Raw genomic sequence first — 13683 nt, 5'->3', positions numbered from 1 at the left:
GAGAACCAGTGGATGTGGTGTATTTAGACTTTCAAAAGGCTTTTGACAAGGTCTCACACAAGAGATTAGTGTGCAAAATTAAAGCACATGGTATTGGGGGTAATGTATTGATGTGGATAGAGAACTGGTTGGCAGACAGGAAGCAAAGAGTAGGAATAATGGGTCCTTTTCAGAATGGCAGGCAGTGACTAGTGGGGTACTGCAAGGTTCAGTGCTGGGACCCCAGCTATTTACAACATATATTAATGATTTGGACGAAGAAATTGAATGTAATATCTCCAAATTTGCAGATGACACTAAGTTGGGTGGCAGTGTGAGCTGTGAGGAGGCTGCTAACAGGCTGCAGGGTGATTTGGACAGGTTAGGCGAGTGGGCAAATGCATGGGAGGTGCAGTGTAATGTAGATAAATGTGAGGTTATCCACTTTGGTGGCAAAAACATGGAGGCAAAATATTATCTAAATAGTGATAGATTAGGAAAAGGGGAGGTGCAACAAGACCTGGGTCTCATGGTACATCAGTCATTGAAGATTGGCATGCGGTGAAGAAGACAAATGGCATGTTGGCCTTCATAGCGAGACGATTTGAGTATAGGAGTAGGGAGGTCTTACTGCAGTTATACAGGGCCTTGGTGAAGTCACACATTGAATATTGTGTACAGATTTGGTCCCCTAATCTGAGGAAGGACATTCTTGCTATTGAGGGAGTGCAGTGAAGATTCACCAGACTGATTCCCGGGATGGCTGGACTGACATATGAAGAAAGACTGGATCAACTAGGCTTATATATTCACTGGAATTTAGAAGAATCAGAGGGGATCGCATAGAAACATACAAAATTCTGGCGGGATTGAACGGGTTAGATGGAGGAAGAATGTTCCCATTGTTGGGGAAGTCCAGAATCAGGAGTCACAGTCTAAGGATAAGGGGTAAGCCATTTAGGACCGAGATGAGGAGAAACTTCTTCACTCAGAGAATTGTGAACCTGTGGAATTCTCTACCACAGAAAGTTGTTGAGGCCAGTTCATTAGATATATTCAAAAGGGAGTTAGATGTGGCCCTTGCAGCTAAAGGGATCAAAGGGTATGGAGAGAAAGCAGGAATGGGGTACTGAAATTGCATGATCAGCCATGATCATATTGAATGGTGGTGCAGGCTCGAAGGGCCGAATAGCCTACTGCTGCACCTATTTTCTCTGTTTCTATGTTTCTATGTTTCTATGTATACTATGTTTCGATGTTAAAAGCATTGTATAAATGCAAGTCGTTGTTGTTTGGAGTAAAGATTTGGTTCTTTATAATACCGTTAAAATAACAGCCATTTAATAATTTGCTGTGGTACTCTGACACTGGTTTGTAGCAGAAACACACTGCACTATATTTTAAGTGCTTCAGATTTAATGTGTTTAGCTAAGCATACAGAAACACAGTACAGTACTTTTTTGAAAAGACATCCTTTTAAGAATCGGCAGACACTAGAGGAAAACTATAATACCATGATTTCATGTGCTCTTGAAGTAATATGGTACGATATCTTATTTGTAATTTATTATGTTGATAAATTTTGGATTATTTGTTCAGAAAATAATGAAATTCACATGCACACACAACAGTTTTCCATGCCAGTTTTGTTTTGAGGCAGAGCATGGTAAAATCCATAATATGTACAAACGTGCAGTTCATTACAGTCATTACATCAGTAAATTGATCATATGGCTGTACACTTCAAGTAATAGATGAAACATCCATTTGTCTAGAAATGTAAGTCTGTGTCACTATTTGTGCTAGTTTCCAATGTGTGGTCTGACTAATATATTTGAATATCATAAAATCATAGAATTTTACAGCACAGGAGGAGGCCATTCAGCCCATTGTGCCTTTTCCGGCTCATTGAACGAGTTATCCAATTAGTCCCACTTGCCCGCTCTTCCCCCATAGCCCTGCAAATACATAAATGAACAACCGGCAGGTAAAAGGTATTTTATACTGGATATCATGGCTGCCACCAACACAGCCAGTCTAAGGTGAAATGTTTGGGCTCACTGAAATAATTCCAAATATTTTCTTTTTTTTTTAAAGCCAACTCAATTTCCTGTGGCCAAGTTTTTGACCAGACCCACTACATCTGGCCTTAAATCCAGTGGAGAACAAGGCAAATCAAGTAAGCAGTGACAATTCAGGCTATCAACAAAAGTTGCTAAAATCTTTAATGCAAGTGTTGTTCCTTTTTTGGGTTATAAGCTTGTTAAGGCTAATTAAGGTCTGTATGCAGCATTATTTGTTCCTCTGGCACTGCTCTCTACTAACTTCCCATTAAATTATTCCAGGCAGCATTTTTATTTTATTTTAAATAGGACTTAAAGTAGCAGACATGCAGCATGTGCTGTGCAATTTCCAGTAGCACTGCTACCATTTGTTTATAGCACATTAATTTAGGAGGCACAGGGCTAAAACAAAAAGCACAGCCTACATTGAACCCACATAGTACCTGGCATTAGACACCTATGGGAATACGTCTGGCTAACGATCAACTACCTCCCAATGAATGCTGAGCACTGCCAGACATGCCTATGGTTAACCATGGAGGTGTTCACTGACTTCAGTTGTCTCTAGGGGCCCAACTGGCCGAGCCCTAAATTTCTATGTTTCTGGTTCTTTCCGTGCTGTCATGAGGAACTTGGGATGTTTTTCGTCATTAAAGGAGCTATATAAATGCAAGTTGTTGTTATTGTTGCTGCTGTTATTGACAGGGTTAGCTGAGCCTTGGGGCAGCGACAGCATCTGCAATGGAGCTGAGTCAGCAGTTTTTCTGCCCCCTTGCATCCTGACATTAAAAGAGAAGGCAGGACCAACAGTCGTCCACTAGAGTTCCCACTGCTCCCTCCTCTTCGGCTCCAAATATACTGGACACTGGAAAGATATCCTGATCAGTAGAGTGGAGCAGCAGACATCTGGCCCACAGGAGTGTTCCAGGCCAGGCTCACTCAAGGAATTAAGTGGCTGTAACTATTTGTAACACCAAATTTCTGATTTGTCCCCTTGGAGGACAAGACACACCCAACACTTTATCTGGAATGTGCAATTAGATCCTGCCTGGCTGAGTAATCAAGATCTTTGCAATGTGTAATTTGATACATTCATTGTGACAGCCAGGCTCTCGTGCTCATAATGCTAACACTGCTGCATTCAGAGAACAGACAGGGCTCACCCTCCCGGGCTAGGAATTTCTCCACCTCCCCGCCCCCCCCTCCCCAACAGCTTCCTGACCTCCTCGCCCATCCCTGAACAAGTTCCTGACCTTCTGCCCCCCATCCCCTCCCCACACCGCCGAGCTGGCCCTACAGTCGGTGAATAGGCTCCGGGCTCAGAGTTTGTGCTGGGCCGATAGTCGGTGACAGGCTCCGGGCTCGGGGTTTGTGCTGGGCCTACAGTCAGTGAATAGGCTCCGGGCTCAGAGGTTACGCTGGACCCTACAGTCAGTGAATAGGCTTCGGACTCGGGGTTTGTGCTGGGCCTATAGTCGGTGAATAGGCTCCAGGCTCAGAGTTTGTGCTGGGCCTATAGTTGGTGAACAGGCTCCGGGCTCGGGGTTTGTGCTGGCCCTACAGTCGGTGAATAGGCTCCATGCTCGGAGTTTGCGCTAGGCCATGAGCAGTTGGAACGACGGATGTGCCTGCGCGGCTCCGGTGGGGGCAGGACGGTCTTTAGGCTCTGCCTGCGTATGGTGTGCATGCAATTATCAAATAATGTGCAAATAATCACTTTGTTAAGTTGTGGCTATTAAAAATCAGATCGCTTGTAAAATATCCTTGCATTTTGAAGCCAAATCTATTGGCGTTGCCTTCAAGTAGTTGGCAAGTGTGACATTTTATGCCCATACCTCTAGCAGGTGCCCACTGATTCTGGCATGGCCGACTGCCTGTAATCTACAAATTTCATGACACCAAGAATTTAGGTGGGGTCAGGCTTACAGGTCTCCCAAGGTGCACAATTCGCCCTGGAGCAGAATCAGAGATTTTCAGCCTTATATTTCTAATGCTTTGTATATTTGCATATAAAAAAAAGAAATACCCTGTACTTGCATTTAAAAAGCACCTTTCATGACCACTGAATGTCCCAAAGCATTTTACAACCAACGAAGTACTTTTTGAAGCGTTGTTACTGTTGTAATGTAGGAAACACGGCAGCCAATTTGCGCACAGCAATGTGTGATAATGACCAGATAATCTCTTTTAGTGATGCTGGGATAAATATTGGCCAGGACACATTCACATTTATTTTTTAATTATTGTTTCCTTCACTATCTTTACCTCACTCCTATCTGCCCTAAGATACACCTTTCTATTCACCCAACCCCATCTAGCTTACTATTTCAAACTGCTTTTCCCATTCACTGTACTATCCTTAACCCCTACCCCTCCAAATAGCTCTAAGATTTTCCTTTCCTATTGCCTGTTATGAATATAAAAAGAAGGCCATGCACCAGAAGACTACATGCACCTACCATCCTCATATTGTGCTACTTTTATACTTTGAGCTTTGCCAACCTTTTAAATACCTCTGCTATCTATTTTTGTCTTATCCAATTTCTCTACTACCTCTTCCTTTACTGTGGCATTGACAGAAATGTTATATTAAATGGTTGGGGTGGTCATGGACCTGGCCTGGAGACGAGCTACAGTACGCGGACGATGCCTGCATCTGCGCACATACAAAGGCTGAACTCTTGGACATAGTCGAAGTATTTACTGAGGCGTACGAAAGCATGGACCTTACGCTAAACATCAGCAAGACAAAGGTCCTCCACCAGCCTGTCCTTACCGTATAGCACTGTCCCCCAGTCATCAAGATCCACGGCGCGACCCTGGACACCGTGGACCACTTCCCATATCTCGGCAGCCTCCTATCAACAAGAGCAGGCATTGACGATGAGATCCAACACCGTCTCCAGTGCTCCAGTGCAGCCTTCAGCCGCCTGAGGAAAAGAGTGTTTGAAGACCAAGTCCTCAAAACTGCCACCAAGCTCATGATCTACAGGGCTGTAGTAATACCTGCCCTCCTGTATGGCTCAGAAACATGGACCATGTACAGTAGACACCTCAAGTTGCTGGAGGAATACCACCAACGATGTCTCCGCAAGATCCTACAAATTCCCTGGGAGGACAGATGCACAAACATTAGCATCCTCGACCAGGCCAACATCCCCAGCATCGAAGCACTGACCACACTTGATCAGCTCCGCTGGGCAGACCACATAGTTCGCATGCCAGACATGAGCCTCCGAAAGCAAGCGCTCTACTCAGAACTCCTTCACGGCAAACAAGCCAAAGGTGGGCAGCGGAAATGTTACAAGGACACACTCAAAGCCTCCCTGTTAAAGTGCAACATCCCTACTGACACCTGGGAGACTCTGGCCAAAGACCACCCTAAGTGGAGGAAGCGCATCCGGGAGGGCGCTGAGCACCTCAAGTCTCGTCGCTGAGAGCATGCAGAAATCAAGCGCAGGTAGCGGAAAGAGCGTGCAGCAAATCAATCCCACCCACCCCTTCCCTCAACGACTATCTGTCCCACCTGTGACAGAGAGTGTGGTTCTCGTATTGGACTGTACAGCCACCTAAGAACTCATGTTAAGAGTGGAAGTAAATCTTCCTCAATTCCGAGGGACTGCCTATGATGATATTAAATGGCTGATCAGGTGAGCACCGGTTAGGAAATTGCAGGTTCGTGGTGCCGGATTTTCCATTGTTTTAAGTTAATGAGAACCCAATCTAGGAATTAGCCCTTAAATGCACTTACTCTGGGGACCTTCTTGACATGAGAGTTTATTGTCTGGACCATATCACTGAATTTCTTTTGGGGTTCTTTAACTGTCCTTCTGGCGTGTGGCACGGAGTTTACTTGTTGCCTCCTCCCACATTCACATTTGGTGGGCCTTTGGAGATTGGGGAGTTGAGGATCATATAATCAATGGGTCCAAACATAAACCACTGCCATGGCAGCACTTCATCCACCAGCACTGCTGCAGTAGTGTCACTGGCATCACACAGGAAATTAGGGATGCATGCAATAAAGGTACAGCAGTACCTTGGTGACTTTAATCTACATATAGATTGGGCGAAACAAACTGGTAGCAATACTGTGGAGGAGGATTTCCTGGAGTATATAAAGGATGGTTTTCTAGACCAATATGTCGAGGAACCACCTAGAGAGCAGGCCATCCTAGACTGGGTGTTGTGTAATGAGAGAGGATTAATTAGCAATCTTGTTGTACGAGGCCCCTTGGGGAAGAGTGACCATAATACGGTAAATTCTTCATTAAGGTGGAGAGTGACACAGTTAAGTCAGAGACTAGGGTCCTGAACTTAAAGAAAGGTAACTTCGATGGTATGAGATGTGAATTGGCTTGGATAGACTGGCAAATGATACTTAAAGGGTTGACAGTGCACAGGCAATGGCAGACATTTAACGATCACATGGATGAACTTCAACAATTGAACATCCCTGTATGGAGTAAAAATAAAATGGGGAAGGTGGCTCAACCGTGGCTAACAAGGGAAATTAGGGATAGTGTTAAATCCAAGGAATAGGCATATAAATTGGCCAGAAAATGCTGCAGATCTGAGGACTGGGAGAAATTTAGAATTCAGCAGAGGAGGAGAAAGGGTTTAATTAGGAGGGGGGAAATAAAGTATGAGAGGAAGCTTGCAGGGAACATAAAAACTAACTGCAAAAGCTTTTATAGATATGTGAAAAGAAAAACATTAATGAAGAAAAATGTAGGTCCCTTACAGTCAGAATCAGGTGAATTTATAATGGGGAAAAAAGAAATGGCAGACCAATTGAACAAATACTTTGGTTCTGTCTTCACTAAGGAAGACACAAATAACCTTCCAGAAATACTAGGCGAGCGAAGATCTAGCGAGAAGGAGGAACTGAAGGAAATCCTTATTAGTCAGGAAATTGTGTTCGGGAAATTGATGGGATTGAAGGCCGATAAATCCCCAGGGCCTGATAGTCTGCATCCCAGAATACTTAAGGAAGTGGTCCTAGAAATAGTGGATGCATTGGTGGTCATTTTCCAACATTCTATAGACTCTGGATCAGTTCTTGTGGATTGGAGGATAGCTAATGTAACCCCATTTTTTAAAAAAGGAGGGAGAGAGAAAACACAGAATTATAGACCAGTTAGCATGACATCGGTAGTGGGGAAAATGCTGGAACCAATTATTAAAGATGTAATAGCAGCGCATTTGGAAAGCAGTGACAGGATCGGTCCAAGTCAGCATGGATTTATGAAAGGGAAATCATACTTGACAAATCTTCGAGAATTTTTTGAGGATGTAACTAGTAGAGTGGACAAGGGAGAACCAGTGGATGTGGTGTATTTAGACTTTCAAAAGGCTTTTGACAAGGTCCCACACAAGAGATTAGTGTGCAAAATTAAAGCACATAGTACTAGGGGTAATGTATTGATGTGCATAGAGAACTGGTTGGCAGACAGGGAGCAAAGAGTAGGAATAAACGGGTCCTTTTCAGAATGGCAGGCAGTGACTAGTGGGGTACCGCAAGGTTCAGTGCTGGGACCCCAGCTATTTACAATATACATTAATGATTTAGATGAAGGAATTGAAGGTAATATCTCCAAGTTTGCAGATGACACTAAGCTGGGTGGCAGTGTGAGCTGTGAGGAGGATGCTGAGAGGCTGCAGGGTGACTTGGACAGGTTACGTGAGTGGGCAAATGCATGGCAGATGCAGTAGCTGTGAAGAGGATGCTGAGAGACTGCAAGGTGACTTAGAAACATAGAAACATAGAAAATAGGTGCAGGAGTAGGCCGTTCAGCCCTTCTAGCCTGCACCGCCATTCAATGAGTTCATGGCTGAACATGCAACTTCAGTACCCCCTTCCTGCTTTCTCGCCATACCCCTTGATCCCCCTAGTAGTAAGGACTTCATCTAACTCCCTTTTGAATATATTTAGTGAATTGGCCTCAACTACTTTCTGTGGTACAGAATTCCACAGGTTCACCACTCTTTGGGTGAAGAAGTTTCTCCTCATCTCGGTCCTAAAAGGCTTACCCCTTATCCTTAGACTGTGACCCCTGGTTCTGGACTTCCCCAACATTGGGAACATTCTTCCTGCATCTAACCTGTCTAAACCCGTCAGAATTTTAAACGTTTCTATGAGGTCCCCTCTCATTCTTTTGAACTCCAGTGAATACAAGCCCAGTTGATCCAGTCTTTCTTGATAGATCAGTCCCACCATCCCGGGAATCAGTCTGGTGAATCTTCGCTGCACTCCCTCAATAGCAAGAATGTCCTTCCTCAAGTTAGGAGACCAAAACTGTACACAATACACCAGGTGTGGCCTCACCAAGGCCCTGTACAACTGTAGCAACACCTCCCTGCCCCTGTACTCAAATCCCCTCGCTATGAAGGCCAACATGCCATTTGCTTTCTTAACCGCCTGCTGTACCTGCATGCCAACCTTCAATGACTGATGTACCATGACACCCAGGTCTCGTTGCACCTCCCCTTTTCCTAATCTGTCACCATTCAGATAATAGTCTGTCTCTCTGTTTTTACTACCAAAGTGGATAACCTCACATTTATCCACATTATACTTCATCTGCCATGCATTTGCCCACTCACCTAACCTATCCAAGTCACTCTGCAGCTTCATAGCATCCTCCTCGCAGCTCATACTGCCACTCAACTTAGTGTCATCCGCAAATTTGGAGATACTACATTTAATCTCCTCGTCTAAATCATTAATGTACAATGTAAACAGCTGGGATCCCAGCACAGAACCTTGCGGTACCCCACTAGTCACTGCCTGCCATTCTGAAAAGTACCCATTTACTCCTACTCTTTGCTTCCTGTCTGACAACCAGTTCTCAATCCACATCAGCACACTACCCCTAATCCCATGTGCTTCAACTTTGCACACCAATCTCTTGTGTGGGACCTTGTCGAAAGCCTTCTGAAAGTCCAAATATACCACATCAACTGGTTCTCCCTTGTCCACTTTACTGGAAACATCCTCAAAAAATTCCAGAAGATTTGTCAAGCATGATTTCCCTTTCACAAATCCATGCTGACTTGGACCTATCATGTCACCTCTTTCCAAATGCGCTGCTATGACATCCTTAATAATTGATTCCATCATTTTACCCACTACTGAGGTCAGGCTGACCGGTCTATAATTCCCTGTTTTCTCTCTCCCTCCTTTTTTAAAAAGTGGGGTTACATTGGCTACCCTCCACTCGATAGGAACTGATCCAGAGTCAATGGAATGTTGGAAAATGACTGTCAATGCATCCGCTATTTCCAAGGCCACCTCCTTAAGTACTCTGGGATGCAGTCCATCAGGCCCTGGGGATTTATCGGCCTTCAATCCCACCAATTTCCCCAACACAATTTCCCGACTAATAAAGATTTCCCTCAGTTCCTCCTCCTTACTAGACCCTCTGACCCCTTTTATATCCGGAAGGTTATTTGTGTCCTCCTTAGTGAATACCGAACCAAAGTACTTGTTCAATTGGTCTGCCATTTCTTTGTTCCCCGTTATGACTTCCCCTGATTCTGACTGCAGGGGACTTACGTTTGTCTTTACTAACCTTTTTCTCTTTACATATTTATAGAAACTTTTGCAATCCGCCTTAATGTTCCCTGCAAGCTTCTGCTCGTAGTCCATTTTCCCTGCCCTAATCAAACCCTTTGTCCTCCTCTGCTGAGTTCTAAATTTCTCCCAGTCCCCGGGTTCGCTGCTATTTCTGGCCAATTTGTATGCCACTTCCTTGGCTTTAATACTATCCCTGATTTCCCTTGATAGCCACAGTTGAGCCACCTTCCCTTTTTTATTTTTACGCCAGACAGGAATGTACAATTGTTGTAATTCATCCATGCGGTCTCTAAATGTCTGCCATTGCCCATCCACAGTCAACCCCTTAAGTATCATTCGCCAATCTATCCTAGCCAATTCACGCCTCATACCTTCAAAGTTACCCTTCTTTAAGTTCTGGACCATGGTCTCTGAATTAACTGTTTCATTCTCCATCCTAATGCAGAATTCCACCATATTATGGTCACTCTTCCCCAAGTGGCCTCGCACAATGAGATTGCTAATTAATCCTCTCTCATTACACAACACCCAGTCTAAGATGGCCTCCCCCCTAGTTGGTTCCTCGACATATTGGTCTAGAAAACCATCCCTTATGCACTCCAGGAAATCCTCTTCCACCGTATTGCTTCCAGTTTGGCTAGCCCAATCTATGTGCATATTAAAGTCATCCATTATAACTGCTGCACCTTTATTGCATGCACCCCTAATTTCCTGTTTGATGCCCTCCCCAACATCACTACTACTGTTTGGAGGTCTGTACACAACTCCCACTAACGTTTTTTGCCCTTTGGTGTTCTGCAGCTCTACCCATATAGATTCCACATCATCCAAGCTAATGTCTTTACTAACTATTGCATTAATCGACTTGGACAGGTTAGGTGAGTGGACAAATGCATGGCAGATGCAGTATAAAGCAGACACATGTGAGGTTATCCACTTTGGTGGCAAAAACTGGAAGGCAGAATATTATCTGAATGGTGACAGACTAGGAAAAGGGGAGATGCAATGAGACCTGGGTCTCATGGTATATCAATCATTGAAAGTTGGCATACAGGTACAGCAGGCGGTGAAGAAGGCAAATGGCATGTTGGCGTTCATAGCGAGAGTAATTGAGTATAGGAGCAGGGAGGTCTTACTGCAGTTGTACAGGGCCTTGGTGAGTCCACACCTTGAATATTGTGTTCAGTTTTGGTCTCCTAATCTGAGGAAGGACATTCTTACTATTGAGAGAGTGCAGCGAAGGTTCACCAGACTGGTTCCCAGAATGGCAGGACTGACGCATGAAGAAAGATTGGATCAACTGGGCTGATATTCACTGGAATTTGGAAGAATGAGAGGGGACCTCATAAAACCATATAAAATTCTTAGGGACTGGACAGGTTAGATGCAGGAAGAATGTTCCCGATGTTGGGGAAGTCCCAAACCAGGGGACATAGTCTAAGGACAAGGGATAAGCCATTTAGGACCGAGATGAGGGGAAACTTCTTCACTCAGAGAATTGTGAACCTGTGGAATTCTCTACCACAGAAAGTTGTTGAGGCCAGTTCGTTAGATATATTCAAAAGGGAGTTAGATGTGGCCCTTACGGCTAAAGGGATCAAGGGGTATGGAGAGAAAGCAGGAATGGGGTACTGAAGTTGCATGACCAGCCATGATCATATTTGTCATGTATCTTACATTATTACATATTTACATTATTACACATAATTGTATCCTAACATGCTATACATGACTGTAATAAGATATGACCTGTAACCACCAGCATACCTTACCACCAGGGGTGCACTTACAAGAGACAGGTATATAAGGACAGGTCTCAGGCAAGTGCAGCATTCCAGAGCTGTGAAATAAAGGTGCAGGTCCATAGTGACCTTGACTTCACTACATGCCTCGTGTGAATCTGTACCGAGGGGACAGGACTTTACAGTGGCGACGAGTTACGGGATTACAGAATGGCGAACAACGGATCAGATGAAAAGTATAATGCGGGAGACAATTGGGAGGACTTTATAGAAAGGCTCCAGCAAAGCTTTGTAACCAAAGACTGGTTAGGCGATGATAATGCAGACAAGAGAAGAGCCCATCTCTTGACCAGCTGTGGCTCGAAAACATACGCTTTAATGAAGGATCTGTTGGCACCCGAGAAACCAGCAAGCAAGTCATTTGAAGAATTGAGCACACTGGTAAGAGAACACCTGAAGCCAGCAAGCAGCCTACACATGGCCAGACACAGGTTCTACTACTACAGACACTGTCTGGGCCAGAGCAGACCCGACTTCGTGGTGGAACTTCGGAGGTTGGCTAGTTTATGTGAGTTCTCCGATGAACTGAGGAGAGAAATGCTGAGAGACTTTTTCATTGAAGGAATAGGCCACGGAGGCATATTCCGAAAGCTCATAGAGACCAAGAACCTGACCTTAGAGGCAGCAGCACTGGTTGCACAGACATTCTTGGTAGGGGAAGAAGAAACGAGGTTGATTTACAATGCAGGTATGATAACTAACGAAATATCGGAAGAAGAAGTTCACAGCACTAAACAAGCTGCTACCCCCACACACAGACAAAACCGGGAGAACAGGCTCTCGACAGCAGGCAGAAGCCATCAAGCTGCTACCCCCACACACAGACAAAACCGGGAGAACAGGCTCTCGACAGCAGGCAGAAGCCATCAAGGGCCACAGGAACGGCCGTTCACACCTCATCAACCCACAATGCGAGCAATCAACTACAAACTGAGAGAAGCTCAAGAGAGATCAGCCAGACGCAGCTCATTCTTTGGGAACTCTTTGAACAATGGAACAGGTCTGTGCTGGAGGTGTGGGGGAAGGCACTCGTCAGGGGGATGCCGATTTCAGCAGGCTGTTTGCAGAAATTGTGAATGTACAGGGGCATTTGGCCTGCATGTGCAAAAAAATGGCAGCTCGGCTGGTATACGAATCGGATGGGTCGGAAAGCGGATCAGAAGATGGCGGGGACAGTACCCAGGACACTGGTGTACAGCAGGTCAACACGATCAATGGCAGCTGCTCCTACAACAGGACGCCTCCTATAATGATGAGGGTCCTACTCAACGGGATATCTGTCAACATGGAGCTGAATACGGGAGTGAGTCAATCTCTCATGGGCACTCAACAATTTGAACAACTGTGGCCGCATAAAAGAGACAGACCAAAACTCACAAGGGTCGACACCACACTAAGGACCTATACCAAAGAAATCGTACCAGTCCTCGGCAGCGCCATGCTCTCTGTCACACACAAAGGGACAGTGAACCAACTTCCCCTGTGGATTGTCCCCGGAGACCCCCCAGCACTGCTGGGGAGAAGCTGGCTGGCAAAACTAAACTGGAAATGGGATGATGTCCATGCCATGTTTTAAGAGGAACGGACCTCCTGCTCAACAGTTATAAAGCGATTTGAACATCTCTTTCATCCAGGTGTGGGCACTTTCAAAGGGGCCAAAGTCAAAATCTACATCACACAGGATGCTAGACTGGTCCATCACAAGGCCAGAGCTGTACCCTATGTGATGAGGGAAAAGATTGAACACAAACTAGACAGGTTTCTGCGGGAAGGCATTATATCACCTGTGGAATTTAGTGACTGGGCAAGTCCCATCGTCCCAGTCATGAAGCCTGATGAATCCGTACGAATCTGTGGGGACTACAAATTTACCGAAAACAGAGTCTCCCTACAGGACCAGTACCCGCTGCCCAGAGCGGAGGACTTATTTGCCACATTGGCTGGAGGTAAACTTTTCTCAAAATTAGACCTCACATCTGCGTATATGACGCAAGAATTGACCGAGGAATCTAAGCTACTCACCACCATCAACACACATCGAGGCCTTTTCATGTACAATCGATGCCCATTCGGCATCAGGTCGGCAGCTGCCATATTCCAGCGCAACATGGAGAGTCTGCTCAAGTCCATCCCGGGGACGGTTGTATTTCAAGACAACATACTTATCACGGGCAAGGACACCGACTCCCATCTCCGTAATTTGGAGGAAGTACTAAAGCGGTTGGATCGGGTAGGCCTACGAGTCAAGAAATCCAAGTGC

The sequence above is a fragment of the Pristiophorus japonicus genome, chromosome 1 (genome assembly GCF_044704955.1).
Source record: "Pristiophorus japonicus isolate sPriJap1 chromosome 1, sPriJap1.hap1, whole genome shotgun sequence".
NCBI lineage: Eukaryota > Metazoa > Chordata > Chondrichthyes > Pristiophoridae > Pristiophorus > Pristiophorus japonicus.
This window is presented reverse-complemented; position numbering follows the sequence as displayed.